The sequence below is a fragment of the Sorex araneus genome, chromosome 1, assembly GCF_027595985.1.
Source record: "Sorex araneus isolate mSorAra2 chromosome 1, mSorAra2.pri, whole genome shotgun sequence".
NCBI lineage: Eukaryota > Metazoa > Chordata > Mammalia > Eulipotyphla > Soricidae > Sorex > Sorex araneus.
In genome coordinates, this window is record NC_073302.1 from 113,489,605 (window position 1) to 113,514,325 (window position 24,721).

The following is a 24,721-nucleotide window of genomic DNA, read 5'->3' on the forward strand; positions in this document are numbered from 1 at the left end:
TCTACGAAAAAAAGGAAACTCACACACAAATCTAAAGAAACCATACATTTATTATTGAACTGTGTTTTGACCTCATTTTATAACTTTCCTGTAAAAGTCAGTTATAAACACTTTTGGAGGATAAATGTATAGGGCTGAGCTCAATATTCATTTTAAAAATAGACATTGCTTTTGTTACCTGTAGAGAAGCTTAGGACTTATTGGTAATGCTGGAAAGTATATATATATATATATATATATATATATATATATATATATATATTTGGTAGGGGGAGACTCTCAAGCATTACTCAGGTGATCTGGGAACTAACTGTATCAATTGGTGTTCAATATTCAGGCCCAATGCTAGAGCACTGCTTGGGGACATTAATTCTGATGATCACCAAGACCACATCTAATGCGGGGGTTGTCAGAGTCACATCTGGTAGGAACTGGTGTGTACCTAACATATAGACCCGCACATGCAAGGAGTCTACTCTAGTCACTTGAGCCATCCCCTGGGCTCTGTCATTTTATCTGAGCTTTCCCATTAAAATATATATTTGTTGCTTTAATAATAATAAAATATTATGACTATTGTAAATACTTTACGAAAACAATTGCAATTGGTTAGACCCAGGCTGAAATAAAAAATGAGGTAGTTGCTCCCTTAGACACAGCCTATGCAGAAGGTCATGCTAAATTCATCATGGCATCAGAGCTAGGTTGCAGGAGCTCCTAGCAGACCCATAAATTTCAAGATGCAGGAACGCAACAATTTTACTATGTCTGAGTAGTGGCAGTCTCCCAAGTCTCACCCTTACTGGGCTTATTTTCTGAATCTGCACTAGAGCACTGTTGTCCCGTTGTTCATTGATTTGCTCAGCAGGCACCAGTAACGTCTCCATTGTGCGACTTGTTGTTACTGTTTTTGGCATATCGAATATGCAACGGGGAGCTTGCCAGGCTCTGCCGTGTGGGCAGGATACTCACAGTAGCTTGCCGGGCTCTCCGAGAGGGATGGAGGAATCAAAGCCTGGTTGGTCACGTGCAAGGCAAATGCCCTACCACTATGCTATTGCTCCAGTTCATTTCTAAATCTAAATGAGAACAAATAGCTGCTTAATTAATATCATCATCAATGTAAACCACGATTAGTTTTCCATTTAAGGAGGAGTATGGATATTTCTTTATTGTATCATACCATCACTTACAGTTAGTTCCATTACTTTCTTGTAATTCTAGTTATACCTATTTATATATGGAAAGTAGTTTTGCTTTGTTTTCTTTTTCCTTTGAGTTCCACTAGCTTTAGGTAAGAACAAATAATCTATATGACTTCAAAGGACTTTTTTCTGAACACGGAAAGTCATATTAGATATGAACCACTGGCTAGAAATGACTTGAATTTCTTTTTGTCTCCCTTAGCATCCTGCTACCTCTGGAGAAGTTTACTATCCCACTCACTCATTTCAAATAATTTATCTTCCTCTCTAATTAAGAAGGACATTAATTTCATTAGCTGAACTAATTGCTATCATCCCTCTTAGACCAATTTATTCCAAACTACCTTGTGATTTTTAAGGTCCCTTTGTTCATTTTTTTCCAGTCACTAAACAACCTTGAGTTGCTTCTTGGAATTCCAACCTCTGGGAGAAGAACTTTTTGTCAGACAAAGCCCTTAGATATAGTAAACTCTACCTGTGATATATTAGTCAACTCTGAAAGTAAAGCTATAATTTATGTAATTAAAGCTGATGGTCAATTGCTGTGACACATATAATCCACCACTATACTCATTTTTTAAAAAAACAAGGTTTACTAGGCAAGGTACCGTTGTAAAATTTAAATATATTTGCATCAACACAATTACCTGGAGCCCTTATGTGCAAAGGATAATGAAAGTAAGCTCTCTGATACACTAAATTATTACGTATTTTATTCAATGGGAAAAATCAAGTATGTGCTATCCATTCTACGTGGCCTCACAGTGTTCTATTATTGCATTCTTACCATTTTCAATCCATTGTTCTACATTTCTTTGCTAATAAACACGGCTTAGCCCTAGCCTTTGACTAGATGGGTGATATAGCAACATAAATAGAGATGATATTTTTCTAGTGAAGTAAACATTATTTTAGAACTTTTAAAATAACTTTCCCCAAGGAGCGTTTATTATTCCTGGAGATCCTGCAATGCTAGGTGGATGCATGTAGTGTGCAAAGCAAGCTCCTGTTTTATCTCCCTGCATCAAAAATACATTTCATAAATCGCCTCCAGATAAAGGATGTATCAGACATTAAACTGTTAACAGCAGAGACTACACTCGCTTATAGCCAAAAGGCCAAAAAGTAAATGAATAATGAAAAAAAAAAAAGAAACACTTTTTGGCATGTATATTTGTATATTCAGATTAGGTAAGTGAATAAACATACACATTTCAAAAATGTCAAAGCTAGTCCAGTAACAGAGAATCCTATCATTTGTAATAAGGTATCCCCATGAGAAGAAAACGTTAAAGTGGCACAAGTTCCCCCAAAAAAAACACCAAAGAATTTGGATATCATCCAAGTACATAAACAGAAGGATTGTCACGTGTACTGTCGGACCTCGGTTCCATTATGTTAGAGAAGCAGCTGAAATGCTCTGATTATTTTTTTTCTTCTAGACCTACATAATCTTTTTATAGGCACATCAGAATGTTCAACCAATAATACATTTCAAGATTCAAAAAAGAAAAGAAAGTTTAATAACCTTAAATAAGTTACCTATTAAACAAGTCTGGAATTTGGCATACAACATTTTATTCTTCATGTTTTGGATGTAATTGTGACTCTTGGGAGCTCTGAGCTTCAAGGAATTTGGTAAATACTATATTGATTCAGGATGTACCTGCATTCCAATTTTCTCCGCATTTTGAAAAAAATAGATATGAAGCATAATGAAGCATAACTATCAGTCCTTTAATAATCAGGGCTATATAAAGAGTTACTGTGTTATTTTCTGTTTAAAGTACAAATAGTAATCAAATTATTAAATATTTAATTGACTATAATTCCATTGTAAGAACTCTATGTATACAGAAAATATGCAAATCTTGTCATTTGTACTGATTTTGAACTTGGAAATTCACTTCTGGGAAATATATATACATATATATAGCGGACCAACTAATATAAAGTGATCCATATTCATATGGCGATATTCCAAAAATGAATTTTTTCCTTTGTCCTTGTACAATAATGTACAAAAATCTTTTCCTTTGTCCTTGTACAATAATGCTGAACAAAAATTAAATGTTTCACTCAGATTTCTATCACCTATGTGAAAAATGAAGAGACGGTATTTGAAATTTAGAAATCCTTCAGGTGAACTTTACTGCACCATAACCTATAGGATTTTGCAATTTTATTAATTTCCAAAAATAATTATCTAATGACAGGAATCATATTTTATAAAAAAATACATTCCTTCAAGGAGAATTTAGTTTCAGCACTAGACATTATCTAAGACTGGTACTTATTGTATTTGTATACTCTCACCTGGGTAGGAAAATAGAACATTTACTATTAAATGAAGCAACTACCCATTCCTCTATTTTTTTAGTTTAATATCAAAATGAAAACTAATTAGAAGGAGTTAATCTTTGTTAACTCAGTAATTCATATTAAATGAAATTTGTCTTTAGATGTACCATTTCACAAACAAGGAGAATGTTTTTGTTCATGTGTGTCTGTGTAGAGACAGAGTACTCTTCCTTTGCTTAAGTATATTTTGGGGACCATCTAGCAAATCCATGAGCAAGAGGATGACAGAGCTGCAGTGCTACAGTGTTTCAAGTGATGAAGCACAGCCTTGGCCTACAGAAGCCTTGAGCTTTATCCTAGGACCACGTACACAATCATTTACAACCCTGGTGACACCAGCACTGACCTGAGTGTTCCAAAGGCCCTGAAGCACTTCTCAGTGTGGCCTCACACAAAGCAAATAAAATTTGATATTTAACTATATGGACATGTATTAGATGCAGAATTTTTTTTTTCTTTTTGGGTCACACTTGGCAATGCTTAGGGGTCGGTTACTTCTGGGTCTGCACTCAGGAATTACTCTTGGCAGTGCTCAGGAGACCATATGGGATGCCGAGGATTGAGCCCAGGTGGGCTGCATGCAAGGCAACTCCCCTACCCTCTGTGCTATAGCTCCAGCCCCCCATAGATGCAGTGATATTTTTATTCCCCTCCCTCTCTCCCTTCCCTCCCTCCCTCCCTCCCTCCCTCCCTCCCTCCTTCCCTCCCTCCCTCCTTCCTTCCTTCCTTCCTTCCTTCCTTCCTTCCTTCCTTCCTTCCTTCCTTCCTTCCTTCCTTCCTTCCTTCCTTCCTTCCTTCCTTTTCCTTCTTTCACTCTCTCTCTTTCCTTTTTTTTTCTCTTTTCGTAGGTGGGCAGAAAACTGTTATTCTACTTTCATCAGTACTCAAAATTTACCTCTGTTTTGTATTTGAGGGCTACCTTTAGAGGTGCTCAGAGGACAGGACCATTAGCAGTGTAAGGGATTAAACCAAGTTAAGTGCCTTAACCCCTTACTATCTCTCTGGCCCAGTTGCAGTGATTTTCTTACTAATTCTCACTTGACATAGGTTAGCAAAATTCTAAAGAATTTTAAATTATTTAAAATATTATATGCATGCAGCTTTTCTGGAATGTTGTTTATATTTGAAAATCATGTCCTTTAGCAACTAACAAGAATGCCCAATTTTAATTGTTTGAGAGCAAAGGACTACTGTATATCCATCTCATATGGCATATACCATAAAGTGGTGATGCAAGTTGTATCTCTGCTGTCTGATGTACATAGTCAAACACTGGGGCATTGACGTATGAAAAAAGGATGGGGATTTATTGCAAAATTGACCATCAAGAGTACAAAACTTTGGGCTTAAATCTATCTAGGTAAGAAAAATATAGTGAATAGTTTGAAATATTCAGTTGAAGGGGTTTCAGTGAGGTGCATTAATGGAAAAAGTGAGGAAGATAGCAAGCAAACAGATGGCACATGCTCCAGTTGACTGATCATCAATTCTTAAGGTAGTACTTTACCCAGTTCAGTTTTTCTCCATCTCCTTGTGCAGGAATTGGTAGTATTGTTTTAATGTTGAAATCTTTTTTTTTTACATGTGCAAGAGTTGCTGAGTTTGATTGGATCATAAGTTTCTATTTTCTTTATTTAGATTTTGAGATAATAACTTTCCATTTACTTACTTTTCAGAAAAACTTGTAAAACAGTAACTAGTGTCTCAGATTTAGTGTTTTTAAGCAAATCATGAAAGTGTTATTTCTGGTTTAAATAACATATGAGTAGTTTTACACTACAGTTTTAGTTGGAAACTGCATTTCATTAGGAGTTTAATAAATTTTATATTCTAAACTATATCATAAAATTTAAAAATGGTATTATTTTAACAATAAACAATAAAGTAATCAAGTAACAAGGCAATCAAGTAATAAAATGCAATGACTTATATAATAGCATCAAGATTTGTCATTTTGTGTTGGTTCAATTTTCCTGGCATGTGAATCTCAATTTTTTTATTATTGTGATATTGTCTTTAATCATGAATATAAAACATAAGATTAAAAATTCATATAGCAGAGGAAAGATGGCATCCAAACTATGCACTATGTAAAACAACTCAATTTTTTCTTTAAAAAAATTAAAGAGAGCCCATTTCTCCGTGCCCGCACCCCCAGAATGACTGACGAAGAGGAAGGAGCTGCTTGGGACAACAGCAGCCCACCAGCAACCTGCAGTATGTGACTTGAGAGTTTCCGCCAGGTCCCCCGAGCGGGGGACCGGCGTTTCTCTTTTTTTTTTTTTTCTTCTTTAATCTCTCTCTCTTTCCCTCAACTTTTCCTGGGCACAGCACAGCATCTAGCCCACTTCTGAGCACAAAATGGAGAGACGCACCCAAACGCGCGGCGCGGCTGGCGGGGGATCGAGGGCGGGGAAGTACCAGTCTCCGCCCACATCGGACACTTAAAGAGAGTGCAGCCACGTGGGCTTTCCCATTTCTCCGCGCCTGCACCCCCAGAATGACTGACGAAGAGGAGGCAGCTGCTTGGGACACCAGCAGCCCACCAGCAACCTGCAGTATGTGACTTGAGAGTTTCCGCCAGGTCCCCCGTGCGGAAATCTCTCTCTCTCTCCTTCAACTTTTTCCCTGGACTTTAGACAGAAACCCAAAACCGCGAGACCTATTGTCATCTTAGTATCAGCAATATGTAATGGTTCCTTCTTAATGGGTCGGACTTTTGTGGGTGATCCTAACAAGAATAGTAAGTATTTTGTTGAAATATTGAAGGCAATCAAAATGGTAGCCATCTCTCTAGACTGAACTAAGCTATATCCCCACGCCGGCTGAGAAGAAATATCCTTCTTTCTCGGGAAGAAATGTGGTGTGGTGTCAAACATAGTGTGATGTCCATTAAGCAAACAGACCTGGTGGCGTGGGAATGGGAAATAAGGGGAAAAATTAGGTACATGGACCAGCAGGACGCTGGTGGTATCTCGAGCCGGAGCCGATATCAGCGCAAGACCTTTGGTTCCAGAAACTGCTTGCAGACACTCTACTAGACTATCAACTAAGCCAGAGCCCCACGCCGGCTGATGACGGGAAATAATCATCCTCTTCGGTTTTTTTCCCTTTGTCAGACAGCGTGGCGATTACTAAACAGGCGTGAACTCGGTGGCGCGGGGCAAGGGGGAAAAAGAAAAGTTATGTAACAAACAGCAGGACTTAATATCTCTATATTCTTAGCAATGGAGAACTATCAAATGCCTCATTGGCAATAGGACTGTCTTTTTCTTTTTGGGGGGAAACCCCAGCAACGGTAGTGAGTTGTGTGTTGAAACATGGAATGTAATCGAGATAAGCGTAAATGAAGTGAAACTTATCACGTACAAGGGTAGGGACTAGGGAGGTGGGAGGGGGCGGCAGATATACTGGGGGGGTTGGTGATGGAAGATGGGCACTGGTGAAGGGAAGGGTGTTTGAATATTGTATAACTGACATAATCCTGAGAACTTTGTAACCCTCCACTTGGTGATTCAATAAAAAAAAAAATAAAGAGAACAGCTAGATTATTCATTGACTAAATATATATATATATATATATATATATATATATACTTAATGAAGATATGTTCAAGTGTGAATTAGATTCCTCATTGAAGTGGGTACCTCAGAATCAACGCATAAGTTAGGCACTTGCTTTACAATGCAAACCTACAGATGAACAAAGGCCGAAGCTTGACTACAAATGTATGAACGGTGGGTTTTCCATTTTAAAGCTGATGGAAAATATAAACTTACTGATTTTTTACTGTTTGTGATACTTTCTTCATTATAATAGTTTAGGCTGTCAGTGTCTCAACTACTCAAATTTATAGAAATTAGAAGAGTAATGTCCACAATGAAGAAGAAAGAAAGTCATTGCCAGATGACTACTGGTTTTGGTCTTACAAAATGAATAGCTCTTAAAAGAATGTGGGATAATGAAGGATATGAAAATAATGTGATATAATATGAAAATAACAATCAATACTATTAAATACTTTTTATGTCTAAGATGACAAATTGTGCTATATGTTCGCTATTCTATTTAAAAGTTAAACAATGTTTCATTTCAAAATTTAAAAAATTTAAATCGAAGGAACATTCTTTATATCACTGAGATTAAGATGAATGAGACTATCTGTGACAATCTCATTTCAAACACAGCGATCTCTCCTTCAGGTGTGTTGAATGGGAGAACAATCTGACAGTGAGGGAATATTGAGAGAGGAGAAGATTAAGTAGTTGCTCTGAAGTTTGAATGGATTTTTCAATTTTTGATTGAGAGCCTCCAATTTTTTTACTTTACCTTTTGAGTAATATATCATCATCATCATCATCATCATCATAAAAATCTGATTTCCATATTGGGGCATTTTTCAGACTTATTGAACTGAGATAAACATAAGCAAAAAGGAATCACAACAGTTTATCTATCATATTCTTATATATTTTTCATAATTTTATTACAGTCACTTAGCACTTTGAAGCACTGTTAAAAGTAATAGTGGTCTCGTCAGGCTTATATTATATACACTTTGAATAGCATATTTTGAACATAAACATTTTTCAAGTTAATCTGCCAAAACATATTATTATTATTATTATTATTATTATTATTATTAACAACATGTTAAAATAATGTCAACTGACAAGACCTACTATCTTCCACTATAACCACATTTTCCTTAATCAATGATATAAATGTATATAGTAAATCTCTTGTCTGTCTTGCTAAAAGAAGTAGGATAAAAAAAGAATAAAGTGATTACATAAATATCAAATTTTCATTAAAATTTTACATATTAAGCTTTGCATAAAGTGAATTACAAAATTACACACATATATAAACTGCTGATAAAGGAATGCAAACATCTGTTTATGCTATATTCAAAACATCATACATTAATTTTGATTTGAATTCAAAGTGTAAAATATTGTTGATGAGCGTTCTTATAATATTTTTACATGAAAGGATAGTAAGTGAGAAAATTTGGCTTAGATAATGTTGCAGATGACAGAAGGCAGGAGGAGTAAGTAGATATTCTATTCACTCTATCCCATCATTTTTATTTGGCGGGTAGGAGTCACGATGTCCCAGGTTCTGTCCCAGTGACACTCAGCTAAATAGGGTAGGACATTCATCTAAGCTCTAGTGATGAGTGCTCCTGGGGGCCGGCAGTGGCTGGGGACAACGGTTGACCCCACTAATTCCTCATAGAGACTTGCAAGCTATCCCTGGCATATTCGATATGCCAAAAACAGTAACAACAAGTCTCACAATGGAGACATTACTGGTGCCTGCTTGAGCAAATTGGTGAGCAATGAGATGACAGTGATTCAGTGATACAGTGATGTCAGGATGAGTATTTGGAGGCTTCCTCAGACTCAGAAACAACTCTTAGAAATCAGGAGGATGTCCAAAAATTCTTAATGACTCGATTCTATCTCCCTTCAGGAAGCATCTGATCCTGCAGATCAGTAACTCAGTTCCCAAATGCTCCACTTCAGACACCACTGAAAACTTTGTTGTACCTTGTTCTGCTGACATATAATGACAGGCTTCTCAGGTGTGTTGAATTTGCTGGAGTGGGTGACAGAACTGATTAAGCCTGTGCACATCCTAGATTGGGCTGGATCGATAGCACAGTGGTAGGGCATTCGCCTTTCACGCAGCCGACCCGTGTTCGATTCCTCCGCCCCTCTCGGAGAGCCTGGCAAGCTGCTGAGAGTATCTCGCCTGCAATGAGCAATGGGATGACAGTGAAAGTGACAGTGACATACTAGATCACCAATGTATGGCGCAGGGTAGTATTCAGAATCTGTAAGATGGAACACAAGCAGAGAGAAAAGTACAGGAAAGATGCGCTGAGCACTATAAGACTGTCATCCTTTTGTTCATAGATTTGCTCGAGCGGGTACCAGTAACATTTCCATTATGAGACTTGTTACTGTTTTTGGCATATTGAATACACCGTGGGTAGCTTGCCAGGCTCTACCTTGCGGACAACATACTCTCTGTAGCTTGCAGGGCTTTCCGAGAGGGACGGAGGAATCGAACCCAGGTCAGCCGTGTGCAAGGCAAATGACCTAACCTCTGTGCTAGTGAAATGTAGGCCTTATATTCTCTCCAGATATTTACATTATCACAATAGAAAACTCTCTGAAGCTCCTCTCAATGTCTCCTTAGAATTATTTTATTTCTCTCAACAAAGCAACTTTAATTCAAAGTTAAAGTTTGAATTAAAGCTAACTGTTCTCTTGTCTTAAAATGAAATGAGATCAAACAGAATAAAGGATTTTATTTTTCTTAGATATATACAAATGTAGCTGTAGAGAATACAACATAGATATCATATTCAACATAGATATCATTCATCTATCAGATGTAGGATATGCTATAAATGGAGAGAATACCCTATGCAAATTAAAGCTTTCATGAACTAGTAAATAAGTGATAATTACTCTAGGTGTTAGATTTAAATAGTTAATATATAGCAACAAATTGACCTCAAATGTGAAATTACAGTGGTCAATGAAATATGTGAAAAGAGTTTTACATTGTGTACTAAAATAGTACATAAGGCAAACAAAGAAGATTGCTAAGTTTTCAGGACTGAAGTGGACCAAGAGTAACATGAAAAAAATTGAATTACGGTTTTGCTTAAAAATAAGTGTATGGAGGGATGATACAGCAAGAAGGTACATGCACACAGCTGGCCCGGAGTTTGATTCCCAACATCCAATCTGGTCACCCAAGAACTTCCAGGTATAGGTCTAAGTATACCTATACTTCTAAGTATAGGTCCAGGAATAAATTGCCACGTGTAACCCAAACTTATCTGGTAGCTGTTACTTGGGGGAAAAAAATGAGTTTCCACTTGTTTGTTACCTTCAAAAAGAATTTTACTAACAGCATTTTCTACCCAGACCTTCTAAAATATTGCAGTGCTTTGTTCCTGTAAATAATAAGGCTTTTAAAATCTGAATAAATTATTGTATTATGATCATTTTTAATGATCAGTTATTTTAAGAGCTTTTTTATATGCTTTTAAAAGATGAGAATTATAGAAATAATATAATCCCTTACAAACCCTTTGGTATGACACAACAGGAAAACATTTGCAAAAATTAGCAGTAAAGCAAAATTGTTATTTAAAAAATATAGGAAGTAGGATTTCAAATCATTGGTGGATTAAAATGTATTTTCTGTTTATGTTTTATAGTTGTTTTGAGCACTGATCAACCATTTGGCCTCAGGGAAATCTGATCTCTATGCATAAGGCTTACGAAGCAAGCAAGAGCAAATGATATTCTTTTATGGTTCATTCCACACAGTATTATTATCTGTCAACATATATAATGTTTTTTTTGCACACATATAAAATTGTGATAATGATTTCAGTTTTAGGGAATCTAACCAGGAACAATGATTGAAAATTTGTCATTTTTTTTTCACCAAGAATATGTTTCTTTCATTGAAAATGAAAAGGTAACTTAGAAAAGAACATGTTTAATCAGAATTTGTGAAATGAAATTGTGTATTTTTTAATGTTAGTGAGGAGGGGACAAACACAGAGTGATCTCCCATCTGTGTGGGATAAAAAGAAACAAAATAGAGAAGAAACAGAAGCCCCAAAGCAACAAAAATTGATAACTGTCTTTCAGTAATGATGCAGATGCAGTCTCCAGGTGTCTTATGTCAAGTGGAAGAAAGAGAAGGGAATCTTCTGGAAGGGAATCTGCCATATTCTATCTACTTCTGCCACCTGGGGAACATCTGGGGCAATCTAGAACTGAGAAGAATCTGCCGTGAGCCTGGATACTTTACCCAGACCTTTTTGGTCCTTGACTTTTCTCTCAGCTAAGAATTTCAAGAAAAGATGAGCAGTGGAGTCAAAAACAAAGTTTATCTGGAAGGTTTGAGGCAGAGAGAGAGAGAGAACAAGCAAGTGTGTGTGTGTGTGTGTGTGTGTGAGAGAGAGAGAGAGAGAGAGAGAGAGAGAGAATATGTGCATATGCAAAAAGAGAAGAAAGAATGTGGGATTCTCCAGGATGGAGAGAGAGAGAGTACTGTGCTCAAGAGAGAGGGAGAATGTGCGCATGCTTGAGGAGCCCAGTGCACATCCCAGCATTAGATAAGAGAGGGTGAAAGTGCAACTCCCAAGAGGGGGGATGCAGGTGACACGGATACTCTGGAGCCACATGGCATTCAGCAGCCACATATGGACACAGGCAGCTCAGTGCTTGGCAGCGTATGTGCCCCTTTCCTTCGTTCAAGTTGGCTTTTATAGGGTTTCTCCCAAGCTGCCCACATGGAGCGTTGTGTCTAGAGCCTGCCACCGGGTGGCTGCCAAGGGATAGAGTTGGGACCTTTTGATGGTTTTTGATACTCCCTTCTTGGTCTTTGTTCTTTCTGGAGCTTCTCTAAGAGGGGGGTGTGGAGGGTGGGCAGCCTTCTATGGGTCTGCACTTGAGCCAGGTGAAAGTCTTATCAGGCTGTTGTTCCTGTGTCCACAAGGTGGGAACTCATTGCCATGGGGGCCCCTTCTGTAGCTGCCTGACTGCCTGCTTCAGTAGGAAGCTATAAGTGGGTGCTGGGGTCTCTTCCTGGCTTCTATTTGGTGTGCTCCCAAGACTGGGCCCATCTATCTCTCCCTGAGGGGTCCAGGGAAAAGATCATATCCCTATGTCACCGCTTCCACCACCGAGAAATTAGCATATGAGCACGGCGGGGGTCCTGTCAAGTAGTTCCAACTTTATTGGAAATCAGCATAACATATAGGCTTGAGCAAATGGGGGAGACATGTAGATGGTCACATACTCACGTTGGTCGGAACAAACAGATGTTTCCTATAGACAGTGTTACACCTCTCCTGTGTGACTACAAGGCTTAAACTGTCATCTAACATCTACCAGAAATGCCCCGTCCTATGGTTGCATTGACCTGCAATAAGTAGGCATTGCAACGGGCTTCCTAAGTGGTCTGGGAACATCTGCCCAGGCCCCAGCCCAGGGACTAGGGTGGCACTTCAAAGCAGACCAAAGGGGGCTTTTCTCCCAACAGGTGGGCTGGGGGGAGGGGCACGGGGTGTTACACTGGAACAATGATGGTATCAAGCGGAGTCTCTGGGGGAGGTCATGATACTGAAATGCATTCATACCTAAAACCCTACCACTCACAGTTTTGTAACCCATGGTACCTAAAATTTGTCTTTTAGCAATGAACTCAAGAACCATACCAAGCACTTGAGTATGCATAAGACGTCTTCATACCACACGGTCTCACTGTCATCACTGAGCGAAGTTGGAAAAGAAATTTTTAGATAAAATTAAATGATCTTGAATGTAAATTACTCAGAAGGGAGATAAGACTGAATCACTGTGACCCAGTAACTGGTACCCTTAAAATAAGAGACTTAAAAGCACATGGAATCCAAAGCTGCAAGAAATGAAATCTGCCAAATAGCCATGTAACTTGAAAGCTTGAAAAAGAACCCTGAGCCTTGGAAGACACTCAAATCCAATTGACATCTTGTGAGAGCCTGAGCGGGGGTCCTGGAAATTGTGATAATAAATGTATGTTCCCTTAAGGTGTTAGCTTTCAATGATTTGTTATGCAGAGAGACAAAAAACACACAAACTCACCCTTTACAAATGAAAATAACAATCTTACTCAGTGTTGAGATCTCTCTGGAATATGATACAGTTTGCTTTTAAGTGCTTATTGGCCTTAGGCAATCGATTTAATTTCTCCAGGCTTAAAGGGGTGTTTTCAAACTGAAAGTATCTAAATCTCTTAAAGCTTTTAAGATTTATCCTATACTCTAAGAGTTGTCACAGGGAGAGAGAGAGAGAGAGAGAGAGAGAGAGGAGAAAGAGAAAGAGAGAATCATTGCCCTATTCAAAGCAGAAGGGAGGCAAACATTTTCTAAGTTTTGATTAGGAGATGATTTATTTAACATATTAGAACATTAATGATTTAATTAATTAAGAATAGAGTGATGTGTGTACTTCGAAATGTGCACCACCAAATATTTAGTGCATGTCTGTGACAAGATCATAGGAGCAAGAGACACTGATACTTAAGTCACAGTAATCTTATTATGATTACTTAGAATACAGTGGGGAAAAAATAGCTATATAACTAAACTAAAATGCAGCTAACAATTCTTTCCTGATGAAATGAAGGCTAGATTGAAAATTTTAATGAAGTTTTGTAAAATGAAGTCTGCACACTGAGAAGAAAGAGAGGGAGTTTAGGTCAACTAGACATAATACATGAGGTCTGAAGTGGAAAAAATTTGGCACAATAAGAATTCACTATTCCTTATGATTTGAGTCCATCACTAACCTTAATCTCACATGTGAGATCAAGCAAAATCAGCATCATCAACAGTGAGAACACAACCAAGACCCAGTTATAAAAGGCTGGTAACCTTTATTAAGGAGTTTAGGCACCCCTTTAAATGATAATAATATCTGTGAATTTTATTCTGGCACGTGTGGCTTCTTTGTTTTAATGATATTGTAGCAGCGTTCCAAAAGACTCTCTCTGCTAAGCCATCTCATTCAATCCAAAAATGAGTATGGTACTCTGGACGATCTATGTTCTTCTGTTTATCTCGACTTTTCCATGAAGTCTGAAAAGTCAGGCACTCTTTCCAGAAGCTGTGAACTATGGATCTTACAGACTTTAAACAAAATGGAAAGTGAGCACTCTAAAGCTGTGACAAAGAACAAAGGTTCTCATTATTGTATCAGACCACTTATGTTTTTCTTTATATTTTGCTGCATAAGAAACCACCATAAAAGTGTGGGCAAATAACTATTTTTTTTTACAAAGTGTCAGATTTGTGGGAAGAATTTATCCAGCTATTCATCTCTGACATATGATATCACCTGGAGTGGTTGAGACTTTGGTTTCCATGTATAAAATGACTTCTGTACCCTCTTGTTAGAAGTAGTGTTCTTCGACTCTTCCTAAGCATCAGAACCCTTTTATATGGCTTGGACTTCTCAAAGCACAATGATCTCAGGTTACTCACTCTTGGAGTCACTTCAAAAGCTAGTGTGGAGCACAATGAAGGAGAAAAAAAAACTCATAAAGTTAATTAATATATCATTGTCACTGTCACTGTCATCACATTGCTCATCGGTTTACTCAAGCCGCACTAGTAATATCTCCGCTGTGAGACTTGTTACTGTTTTTGGCATATGGAATATGCCACGGGTAGCTTGCCAGGCTCTGCCGTGAGGGCTGAATATTCTCAGTAGCGTGCCTGGATCTCCAAGAGGGACGGAGGAATCAAACCCAGGTTGGCTGCATGCAAGGCAAACGCCCTACCCACTGTGCTATTGCTCTGGCAATATATATATATATATATATATATATATATATTTATATATATACACACACATATATGTATATATATATAAATTAACTTATAAAACACAAATACATAGCCAGAAAGGTTTGGACTTCTAAATATTTTGAGTGAGAAACCAGAAAATACAAAACGATAAAGCACTCTAAAGACAAAAGAAAAAGAAAATATTTAATATATCATAGAAATTGGGCTGGAGCAATAGCACAGCGGTTGGGCTTTTGCCTTTCATGTGGCCGACCTGTATTCGATTCCTCCACCCCTCTCGGAGAGCCCGGCAAGCTACAGAGAGTATCGCGCCCTCACAGTAGAGCCTGGCAAGTTACCCGTGCGTATTGGATATGCCAAAAACAGTAACAATATGTCTCTCAATGAGAGATGTTACTGGTGCCCGCTCAAACAAATTGATGAGCAACGGGATGACAGTGATCGTAGAAATTAATATTTCAATGCCTCACTGTTTACTGAAGCAACAAAACTAGACAAATTTGTAAATGTTTCGAACTAGAAATACAAAATGGTTATAGTATATTAAGTCAGGTAAGTGGATTTTGTGAAAAATTCAGAGATATTGATTTGTTAACTTATATTTTACTTATTCTTTTGCATATCCTAATATTCATACCTCTGTTTGTCCTCACCTATGAGAACTGTAGTTGAATCTACTTCTACCAGTCAACAAAAATTAGTGAAAATGTCTGTCAATTAATGTCTTAAAACTGTGTGTGTGTGTGTGTGTGTGTGTGTGTGCTTGCAAATATATACTTTACAAGGAGATCTTCTTTGACATGTTGTGTTTACAATAAAACTTTGGTGCTATGTCTAGGATACACTTTTATTTCACTGTACTTTTTTTGTCTTTGAAAGAGATGACAATGTTAAAACTCCCTTCTTCGTCAGTCAACAAACACAAAGCATTCCATTGGTGAGTGATGAGAACAGAAAGGTCCCTTATTTCTTTGAAAAGCATCCAAATGCTGTGCTAAAACAAACCATTGTTCCAGGGACATTTACATATGCACTGGAACCCGTTATTTCCTCAAGGCTATCTTTAGATAAATGCTCTTTTGTGTTCCCTGGCATCACCACACTTCCAAAGTGCTACTGAAATTATTTCAGGTATTAAGCTATTAGCCAATGCTCTATAGCTAAATTCTAGATATTCTCATCTGAAGTGACAGAATGAATGGTGTCATCCACATGAAATTGACCTGAGAGCACACTAATAAAAATTCACTGAATCATTATCTTTCTCATGATTGTATCTTGCTTTTTTGTGGCCATAATCAGGTGTATGCATTTGGAGAGTCAATTTTGAATGAAAAAGCATTACATTTTAAAAATATAGAGATGCTTTGTTTCTTCTCATCTAGATTACTGTCTTCATGAAAATGGTTCCCTTATTTCTTTAAAAATATGCTATGCATCAACAATAAATGTGTGGAGCCAGGAACAAGTTGCGACTGCTCAGTTCTCAAAATATCTGTTTTATAATATGAAAATAAAATCATAAGAATTTGACAACGAGTACAAGCACCTGGTTCATTCTGTTTATGTACTTTTCTGCCTTGCTAACCTATGATCAACAGTGAATACTAGAGTGAATGTTCTGCTCTCTCTTTTTAGCAAAAATTATGTTTAAATTTTCTAAACTAAAAATGAAAATGTCACTGTACATTCTCCTAACATAAACACATATTTTTCAAAGCATTATATGCCGTGTTATTACCATTAGCCTAACCTTTTTATATACCACACTTTTATTGAAGTTTACATATGTCTATGTCCTAGACTAAGTGATAAAAACAGTAATATATCAAATCTCTAGCATTTTACTGAGTCTGTTAAGAGTGTTATAATATCCTTTATTCAAAGCAATATGCCTGGTTTTGTTTATATATTCAATAAGATATTAATCAAAATATTGTCATACATTGCGAGAACTGTGACATAAGGTAAAACACATACCTGATTTTTTCTCTTTCTTGAGAATAGAAACTTTGTCCTGATAGTCTTTTTCTTTAATAAAACTAATATTTAAATACTACTGCTGAGCACCATTGTGGAACAATTGGAGTTGTATGTGAATATTTTAATGTTCTTGACTGAGGGATGCTCCTCTTATACAAAAGAGAAAAACATACACAATTTTAATAGTGCGATTATCTCCTGTATTGCTTAGCAGGAAACTAAGAAAACGGTAACTCCTAAATATGAAGTGTTAAAACTTAAATAGTATGTCCTGCTAAAGACAGAAGGTGATGGTATAGCGTATCAGGAAAAGGGCTCAGCCAAAGTAAATTGAAAGAGCAATTGATAATTCTACAGAATTAAGTCACTATCTTCCTTTTTCTTTGACAAGAACAAGGGACTGTTTCTCTTCTCTTTTCTGGTAAAGATATAGAGCACCCTTACAGATGGAGATCTGTTGAACAACTATATTAGATTTTCCTATTTAACACTTCTATAGAATTCTTTTCAACCTGCCAGTATCCCCTTTTCTTTTCTCGATCTCCGCTGTGAATATTATACCAATTTTAATACAACATAGATGTTGAAATGTGGTAAGATTCCTAGAGCTGAAACTTATTATTAATTTTAACTATTGCAGGAAAAATACAAAATTCACAATGATTTAAAAGGCTTTATCTATATGTAAGCTTGTTTTAAATGTGAAACGACTTTAGTCATAATATCACATATAATAAAGGTGTAAAATTTAAGATGCACAATGTAAAATAATTTTAATCTTGGTATTGCATGTAATAAAGATCATAGAGAAAATTTTTAAATAGATTTCAGTCATATTATATTTTTACATCCTTGAAATATTTTACTAATTCACTATTATTAAGTAAATTTATTAAACATGTGCTTATGACTCTTGGTTCATTAAGGAAACCAAACCAACATCTCAAATAAAGGCAAGGACACTGAAAATAATATACATTTTATCTCAGTCGTTCAACTGGAAGTTAAGGGTTTCCATGGAAAATCTGGACTATGTATGTGCTTATAGGTGTAATTAATCTCTCTACTTTCATGAAACCTATATATTTAATTATTATCACTGGATACTAAAAAGCTTTCAATATCATCAATTAGTTTAAGAGTTTAAATTATAAATCAGAAGAGATCACCAAGTAGTATAGATAAGATAAATGGACGGAAATCAGGAAAAGTGGCATCAAGGATATGCTCACATACATGTATATATATGTATGTGTTGTGTGTGTATGTATGTGTATATGTGCATATGCATACATGCACGTTGAAGAACTTCCTGGTAGAACAAGTGAGTGATAATGTTGACCCCAGAGAGAGGTGTTATGATACTAAGGAGGATGGCCATAGGTACACTTAATTTTTTTTCTCTTCTCAAAAATTGTGTGTCTATGTAAATTAGGTAAAAACAAGCAAATTTTATGCCTGAAGATTTACCTTTGTAATCTTTCAGAGATAATATTTTATACCCAGCAGCACTCTAGAAATCTGGGGACCTCTTTTGGTGATGACAAGTGAGTTACCCCAGGAAATTTTGTGCTAAGCATGTGATCTGTTGCACTAACTATCCCCCCTGCCCCTGGCACTGAATTCTATCATTTTAAAGCCGATGCTAGGTATTTGGTTTACTTTTCTATCCCATGTCTAGTTCCACACTCATAAAATAAGGTTAATAATAAGGTTAATAATAATACGTTTCTTAAAAGGCTGATGAAAGTTATAGGAAATATTTTCTGTTAAGTCTCTAGAAAATGTCAACAGAGATACAAAAATTATAAGTATAAAATTACTGACATAAAGATTAGAAAAGAAAGAAATGAAATCAATGTACCATAAATTTTTTTTTTTTTTGCGTCACACCTGGCGATGCACAGGGGTTACTCCTGGCTCTGCACTCAGGAATTACCCCTGGCCATGCTCAGGGGACCATATGGGATGCTGGGATTTGAACCCGGGTCGGCCGCGTGCAAGGCAAACGCCCTACCCGCTGTGCTATCTCTCCAGCCCCATGTACCATAAAAATGTTTAAGGAAATTGTATTCGGTAAAGCTAATAAGACAAGGCCAGAGAAAATTGATTTGTTGTAGTAAAATAAAACAAAATATAAAAAAATAAATTTTAATAAACAATCAAAGTATCTATGTTGTCATTAAAATGAGAAACTGCATTTGATAAAAACGATATAGCAGTATATTGTCTAAAAGGCAAAATTACGGGTCATACAAATTGATATACGTGAATATAGAGAAGTTAGTAATAGGGCTAGGAATCAAATACATGGAATAGCTAATTAAATCTTTTTCAGTTTTTTAAAATTAAATTAAGAGCAACTCCTCCCTCCCTCCCTCCCTCCCTTCCCTCCCTCCCTCCTTCATTCCTTCCCTCCTTCCTTCCCTCCTTCCTTCCCTCCCTCCCTCCTTCCCTCCCTCCTTCCCTCCCTCCCTTCATTTCTTCCTTCCTTTCTTCCCTCCCTCCCTCCCTCCCTCCCTCCCTCCCTTCCTTCCTTCCTTCCTTCCTTCCTTCCTTCCTTCCTTCCTTCCTTCCTTCCTTCCTTCCTTCCCTCCTTCCCTCTTTACTTCCCTCCCTCCCTCCTTCCCTCCCTCCCTCCTTCCCTTCCTTCCTTCCTTCCTTCCTTCCTTCCTTCCTTCCTTCCTTCCTTCCTTCCTTCCTTCCTTCCTCCCTCCCTCCCTCCCTCCCTCCCTCCCTCCCTCCCTCCCTCCCTTCCTTCCTTCCTTCCTTCCTTCCTTCCTCCCTCCCTCCCTCCCTTCCTTCCTTCCTTCCTTCCTTCCTTCCTTCCTTCCTTCCTTCCTTCCTTCCTTCCTTCCTTCCTTCCTTCCTTCCTTCCTTCCTTCCTTCCTTCCTTCCTTCCTTTTTTCCTCCTGCTCCCAGCTATACTCAGGGCCTACTCTTGGCTCTGTACTCAAGGATCACCTCTGACAAGAAACAAAGGACCATGCACAACCCTGAAGACTGATCCCAAATAATTGCATGTGAGGAAATCAGCTACTCATTATACTATCTGTTTGGCCCCAGATTAGCAAATTTGACTTCAAAATGTAGGTCAGTAAATTTGGATATTATAAATGTGAAGTTCTAAACAGAACAAAATAGTCGACGGTTATTATTTCATTATATAACCTGTAGCACTGTAGCACTTCCACACTGTCTTCCCATTGTTCGTCAATTTTCTCAAGCGGGCACCAGTAACAACTTCATTGTGAGACTTGTTACTGTTTTTGGCATATTAAATATGCCATGGGTAGCTTGCCAGGCTCTGCCATGAGTTCGAGACAGTCTCGGTAGCTTGCCAGGCTCCCTGAGAGGAATGGAGGAATCGAAACTGAGTTGGCCTTCTACAAGGAGGAATCAAACCCAGGTTGGCCACGTACAAGGCAAATGCCCAACCCACTGAACTATTGTTCCAGCCCATTGTACAACCTAAATATATAAAACAACATAAAAAGTAAGAAGGTGTGACATATGTTATGATTATGGAGAATTTTGTAGGCTGTTTCTAATTATTAACCATCTCTAAAATAATCAAATTGTATTTTAAATTAAAAATTAATTGTAAATTAAATTAATTAAATTTAGAAATTATAAGACTTGGCTCAGAGGATTGGAACAAATGTCTAGCATGCTTAGGAACTTGAAGCCAATTTCTAATTCTGCATGACCCCTGACAATCTGTGAGTACAGACCTGTAATCCTGATTGCAACAATACTTATCAGTGTGGAAACACGCATTTCTCAGCAGTTATGCCTAACTCATTGGTCAAGTGTCACTAGAGGTAAACTCCAGCTTCCCGGAATCCTCAGATTATGGTGTCCATTATATTTTTAAAAGGTTATGTTCAAGTGAACATGAAAATATAAATTCTCGTTACCCAAATCAGTAGAAAACATTTCTGCAAGCAGACATAAGCTGTGCACAGTAACAAAAGTCTCCTAAAAGAAAAAGAAACATATAACAAGTGACAGACTATATTATCTGAAAATAGGTTAAAAAATATAAAAATTAAGCACTCAAGTTGAAACCAACGGGAGAGTACAGTGGGTAAGTTACTTCTCTGCACACAGGTGATATAGATTCTATCACAGCAAAATGTGCCATCCCCTGAGCACTGAAGAAAATTTTAAATATATATTTTATAACATACTGTGAGAGATGTTTACCAAAAACTAGGTTTTCAGTTAGATTTTTCAAGAATATAAAAAAATATAACTATTGTGGACATAGTGAGACTTAATAAAAAATTGTAAAGTGCTTTAAAATTGTACAACTTCCATTGTTACTTGTGTGTTTATAGATATATAAGTATATATATATACATATAACATATACATATATATTATATATGTGGTTTAGGTAACATATATACATGGTTTATGTAGCATATCTGATCAATCCCTCCAAGGTCATTGGGTTTTCAACTCTAATATCATTATGTAAAAAATGTTTTTTAAATGTCCACTAAAAATGTAAACATAAGCATGTTCAAAATATTACAATTAAATACAAGATAAATGGACCTCAGGTATTTTAGCAAACAATTCTCTTCTGGTTTTGCTTTAAAAAAAATTAAATAGAGGAAATTTAAATCTGCCTTTGGTTAAATTTTCATTTCAAAGGTTTGTTTAAAATGAATAGTCTTGGGGAAAAAAAGGGTCTCTTAATAGAACCCATGACAGATTTGTTTAGTGTCCACTAAAATATAAATCTTAAGCAGCAAAATCATGGCAGCTATTTACCAATGATTGTTACATTTATCTATCAATTTACCTGATAATGAGGTGACCAGACATTTGGTCAAAGTCTCTTCTAGGTATATTAGCAAGGACATTTATGGATGAATTTGACATTCGAATCAATGATTGAATAAAGAAGATCACCTTCCAAATTTTAAGTATTATCATTCAATCACTTGAAAGCCTAAAGAGAGAAAAGGACTGACTTGACTGGAAATTTAAAGGATAATAATGATGAGCTTCCTTCCAAGACCATAAAACTAGGACTGACATTTTCTTACCTTTATACTTAACTGAAAAGATAACTCATGGTTTTTGTACCTGCCAGCTTTAAGTTGGAGAGAGTATAGGATCTTATCAATCTCCTCACTGTTTCTGCATATGAAAATATGCCAGCCATCAAAATAGTTTGTAAATTCCTAATAATTTATCCAAATGAGCCAATTCCTTAGCACTATAGTATTGTTGTCCCGTTGTTCGTCAATTTGCTTGATCAGGCACCAGTAACATCTCCATTGTGAGACATGATTTATAGATAAAAAATTATTAACTTGTCACTGATAAGTTTACTGGCCTTTTCTTGCATAACCGCCACTGATTAGATATACATATCTAGTATGTTTTAAATGCCTACTGTATATAATATTTATCTATATTTATTCCACATGATCTGGCTAGTTATCAATCATCTATCAATATCTATTGGTCAGTATCAGTAGACTAGCTAGACCTTTTGAGTTCTGTTTCTCTAGAAAGAAAACATGACAAAAAGTTGTGTTCACTGTAGCTTGACTTCAAAATTTCCTGAATTCTCTTTATTTTACATCCAGGGGTTCTTTAGTTCTTTGCCTGACTGCTTAAAAGAATTGGAAATGAAGGAACATAAAATGCCAATACTGTAATCATTGTCACTCCAGTGAAAAATACAGATTTTTTTTTCTCTGAACCATCCCATCCCACTCTCTCCCCATTTAAGGTCATCTCCTTGCCATGGTAAGCTCAGGTAGATTCTGATTTTTAATTATGTCTGGGGTTGCAATGTTAATTCTGGTAAAGAAGTGATTTTCCGCCTTTTCTTTTGATTTTTTGGCATCTTTTTTGCTCAATGATGTGGGAGAGCAGGAGGAGGGAAGGAAGAGGAGGAGGTGCTTACAGGAAATACCTAAGGTGGGATGGTAGTAGGTGATGCATCTCTCAGTGTCTCTAGGACTTACTTTTAAATAGAATACAATTTGTATTCTTCATTAAAAAATTGTTTTATTATTTGACTAACATAGCTCTTTTCCAAGCATATAATTACTTATATAACTGATTATATAGATGTCTATATATTTATATACACACATGCATGTATATGTGAATTGCATAGTCTATTAAAGCTCTCATTTAAAAAGTTAGATTAATCATATGTATTATGTTTTATGGAAGACCTCCATAAAATAAAATTTATTTCAGGATTCTCGAGAATGGATTTGTCATCTTTAAACAAATTGGACATATATGAACATGATTCAATCATACTTAATGATTTAATATTTTGAAATGTTCATGCTATGAGTTATGGACTGTATGCTGCATCTATGTTTTATTTCCCTCCCCTTACCTTGCTATTTCCCCTGCCAACTGTGTTACCTCATCATGCCACACACCTGCAAAGCAACTGTCATAAGAATCATTTAAAATTACTGATGGAAGAGAAACAGATATTATTCTGCTTCTGCCTACCAACTATGAGAGTGTCCAACAATTTTGTTGCTATGGAGTTTTATGAGCCAGATTGGGCAAGAATGATTATCAATTTACCATCCCAGGAAATGGACTGCTGTATTTAATGAGATCAAGTATTTTTTATGACTTGGTTGTGTTTTTCCCTGATGATTCGACTAAATAGAAATTTTTAATTTATAACTATGTTTATCAATCTTGAACAGTTGTTATTGTGTCAAGACTAGCCTGCCCTATTTTTCTGAGTTTTTATTATTTGTTGTGTCCCTGGGGTATTCTAATGAAAAGCACCTGATTTTAGTATGGTATTCAGATTCTAGCATGAATAAAAATGGCTTCATTTTTGTTTGCAAAATATCTACAAGAGAAAAATGAAATTTATAGCAAAGTACCAAGAGTATTTGAGGTCTTTTTTTTATCTAATCTATTTAAGACATTTGAGATCTTTACCCCGCACACACACTTCTGGTAATAGGATGAATTCAACTCAAATAATGTGAAACATTTTACTGTAAATTTAATATTACATACCTTCTTTAATTTGAATGACAGCCATAAACAATGAATTTCCAGAATTAAAATATAGCCACTTTATTCTGCATATATTTTCAATAACATTGCCAATCTATGTATCTGACTCCTACAACCAATATTTTGGGGTTTCTTTTCTTTTCTCTGCTTCAGTTTTGGATTTATTTTATTTAAAAAAATAAAGTATTAGTAATATAGTGAAGACATGATTTAAGAAATCCATTTCTATCACCACCAGTCTGCTCACTTAGGAAATTGTTGCATATGGCTTAGTTTTCTTGTTACATTTTCTATTTTATTTGCTTCTTTGTTTGTTTGTTTGCATTAATTCCCAAGAGAAAGATGTGCTTAAGTATACATATCTTGCCTATAAGAATATGTCACTGTCACTGTCATCCCGTTGCTCATCGATTTGCTTGAGTGGGCACCAGTAACATCTCCACTGTGAGACTTGTTGTTACTGTTTTTGGCATATCGAATACGCCACAGGGGAGCTTGCCAGACTGCTGTGCGGGCAAGATACTCTTGGTAGCTTGCCAGGATTCCTTGGAGGAATCGAACCTGGGTCAGCCGCATGCAAAGCAAGCACCCTACCTGCTGTGCTATTGCTCCACCCCTTAAGATATGACTCTAAGAGAAAAAAAAATACGTTCTAATGGGAAGTAGGATTTTGGGTTGGGGGGACACATCCTGCAGTGCTGATGACCTTCTCCTTTCAATATGTTGAGGAGTAACTTC

At 36.6% G+C, this 24,721-nt stretch overlaps 1 protein-coding gene and 1 non-coding gene across 3 annotated transcripts in view; one reads left to right on the top strand and one right to left on the bottom strand.

Moving 5' to 3' along the window:
• Nucleotides 1–24,721, top strand: part of LOC129400849 (uncharacterized) — a 128,365-nt gene that overhangs the window by 39,280 nt on the left and 64,364 nt on the right. The gene's annotated exons all lie outside the window — the stretch shown is intronic.
• Nucleotides 2,145–2,335, bottom strand: LOC129401100 (U2 spliceosomal RNA). The gene has a single exon (XR_008628111.1). It is a non-coding gene; the product is annotated as a U2 spliceosomal RNA (small nuclear RNA).